Raw genomic sequence first — 3,280 nt, forward strand, 5'->3', positions numbered from 1 at the left:
GTTAAATCCCAACAGATCCATCATTTTCCACAAATCAAGCACTCAAATCTAAATTTACTTCATCAAATACAATTTAGGTTTGATCATGAGCTGTATAAAGCCAAAGATGTTTCTTCGGATGCATTTAGGTTAAGAGTCTTTCCATATTCTTTAATTAGAGATGCAAAAGCATGGTTAAAATCATTACTACCTAATTTGATCACAACTTTTAACGAATGAAGAGATAAATTCATTGCCAAATTTTTCGCACCGAAAAAAGCTGAAAGGCTTAGAACCGAAATCACCACTTTTAAACAAAAGTCAGATGAAACTCTTTATGATGCATGGGAAAGATTAAAAAGAATGTTACGAAATTTTATGCAACATGGATTGCAAAAGGGGAAATTAGTACAAACTTTTTTATTGTGGTATTGATGAACATACTCGTGGTATATTAGATTCCTTCGGGGGAGGAGTATTTATGTACAAAACACCAAATCAAGCTTATAAATTGTTGGTAGATATGTCATTTCATATTTTTGAATGGACACCTTCTAGAGATCAACAATCTAGAAGGACATTGGCTAGTATTGAAGATGATGATACAAATACAACCATAGCCTCTGTGTCAAACCAATTCAAAAAGTTTGGAAGAGAAATAGAGAAACTGAATTCAACAATTTTAGCTATGCAAGTAGGATGTGAGAATTGTGGGCAACCACATCTCATGAAAGATTGTGATATCAATGATAGTCCAGTGAACTCAGTAGCACAAGTTAACTTTCTGGCTAATCAAAGACAAAGAAATTTTCAAAGAGGAAGTTTCGGGTATCAATCTGGAAACTTTGTGTAAAGACCCGTCTTAATCCATCCGGAAGATGTCCATATCGATTATAAACGATTCACAACAGTTGATTACATCGAGAGGTAATTGACCTCTATATGATACATTATACAAACATTGCAATCGTTTTTGAAAAGACAATCTTTCATTACATCGAAAGTTGACAACATGCATACCATTTTGTAATATATCTTACTATATTAGACTTAATAATAATCTTGATGAACTCAACGACTCGAATGCAACGTCTTTTGAAATATGTCATGAATGACTCCAAGTAATATCTATAAGATGAGCAAATGCACAGCGAAAGATTTCTTTCGTACTTGAGAATAAACATGCTTTAAAGTGTCAACCAAAAGGTTGGTGAGTTCATTAGTTTATCATAAATAATCATTTCATAATTATAATAGACCACAAGATTTCATATTTCCATTTCTCATAAACATACGTCCCATGCATAGAGACAAAAATATCATTCATATGGATTGAACACCTTGTAACCGACATTCACAATATGCATATAAGAATATCCCCATCATCCCGGGATCCTCCTTCGGACATGATATAAATTTTGAAGTACTAAAGCATCCGGTACTTTGGATGGGGCTTGTTGGACCCGATAGATCTATCTTTAGGATTCACGTCAATTGGGGTGTCTGTTCCCTAATTCTTAGATTACCAGACTATAAAGGGGCATATTCGATTTAATAATCCATCCATAGAATGTAGTTTTACTCACTTGTGTCTATTTCGTAAAACATTTATAAAAGCAGTGCATGTATTCTCAGTCCCAAAAATATATATTGCAAAAGCATTTAAAAGGGGAGCAAATGAAACTCACCTAATGTATTTTGTAGTAAAAATACATATAACGACATTAAACAACTGAACAAATACAGGGTTGGCCTCGGATTCAATAACCGATATCATTTTGTATATATATTAAAATATATAATCGGAATCGAGCAAATTTATATATATTTAGTTATGTATTAAGATTAATATTTATATATAATTTTATTAATACTTATAATATATTATAATGCTTATTTGATATATAATTTAGTTAATGTTTTATCAATATAATTAATATTATATTAGTTAAAACATAATATTGTATAACATTAGTATACTTATGTATTAAATATATTTGTATATAAATTTCTTTTATTTGTAAAATAATAATAATAATAATAATACTAGAATAATAATAAAAATGATAATAATAATAATAATAAAAATAATGATGACTTTACTAATCATGATAATTTTTACTAATAATTATATTTTTAATAAAAATGATAATGATTATAATAACAATAATAAAATATAATGAAAATAATACTTTAGATAATAATAATAATAGTAATAATAATAATAATGATAATACTAATAATAAAAATAATTATGATAATAATTATATCATCATGATCATACTTATATTTCTCCATGATCATATTCTTATTACAAGTTTATATTCAAATTTATAGTTCTTACATTTTATGTTCATAATACAATTATTAACATTAAAGTTTACAACCCTTATGGAATTCATATTTATTTAACATGACTTTTAATCATTTTAACCTTCATGATTATCATCAAGGTTACTATCATAATAATAACAAATTTTTAATTTTCACATATGCATATATATATATACATATAAACGTGACATGTATAAATATGTATGTTTTAAAATCCTTAAGCATTTTCATACTAATTTCATAATTAAATCGTAGACTTATTAATTATCCCGTTCATTATATTAAGTTCAAAGATCATATTAATATTTATTTTGATCATCAATTTTACTTCAATTTTTAATATATTTATAACCATAATAACAATAATAATAATAATTATATAACAAATAATAATTTTAGCAAATATAATCATATTTATGATAATAATAATAATAGTAATAATAATTAATATTAATGAGTAATAAGAATAATAATAATAATAATTAAATAAATATAGACTACCTCAAAATAAAAGGAATTCCAAACAGAAAAACAGCCCATGTGTGGATCGAACCCGCGACCTCTCGAACACCCGACACACCCAAGACCATCGAACCGTTTCTTTTTTTTTGTTTATATTTACACCGAAATATTTATAACCCTTTCCTTGTATTACTCATCTTCTCCAATGAAATCAACCAATTCAGGAATCAATAACACTATGTTTGATTTTCTTTTTAATACTTTCAGACGTTTTATAAAATCAACCTGAATCGATTCTTGAGTGAATTGAAAAGAAAAGAAAAGAAAAAAAAATATATATATTTATATACTAAATGAATACTGCAACTGTTAGCTACGATTTTTAAAAAAAAATATGATTTTGAATTGTGTAACGTTTTGGCTGAATATGATAACATGAATTATATTTCAATTCATCACTAAAAACTTTCTAAATACTCAGTTGAAACAGAAACATAACCCTGAC

The 3,280-nt window shown here is 26.5% G+C and overlaps 1 non-coding gene across 1 annotated transcript; it reads right to left on the reverse strand.

Moving 5' to 3' along the window:
- Positions 1-264: 264 nt before the first annotated feature.
- LOC139903753 (small nucleolar RNA R71) lies at positions 265-371 on the reverse strand. Its single transcript, XR_011778547.1, has one exon. It is a non-coding gene; the product is annotated as a small nucleolar RNA R71 (small nucleolar RNA).
- Between the last annotated feature and the right edge of the window lie 2,909 nt (positions 372-3,280).

The sequence above is a fragment of the Rutidosis leptorrhynchoides genome, chromosome 3 (assembly GCF_046630445.1).
Source record: "Rutidosis leptorrhynchoides isolate AG116_Rl617_1_P2 chromosome 3, CSIRO_AGI_Rlap_v1, whole genome shotgun sequence".
Taxonomy (NCBI): domain Eukaryota; kingdom Viridiplantae; phylum Streptophyta; class Magnoliopsida; order Asterales; family Asteraceae; genus Rutidosis; species Rutidosis leptorrhynchoides.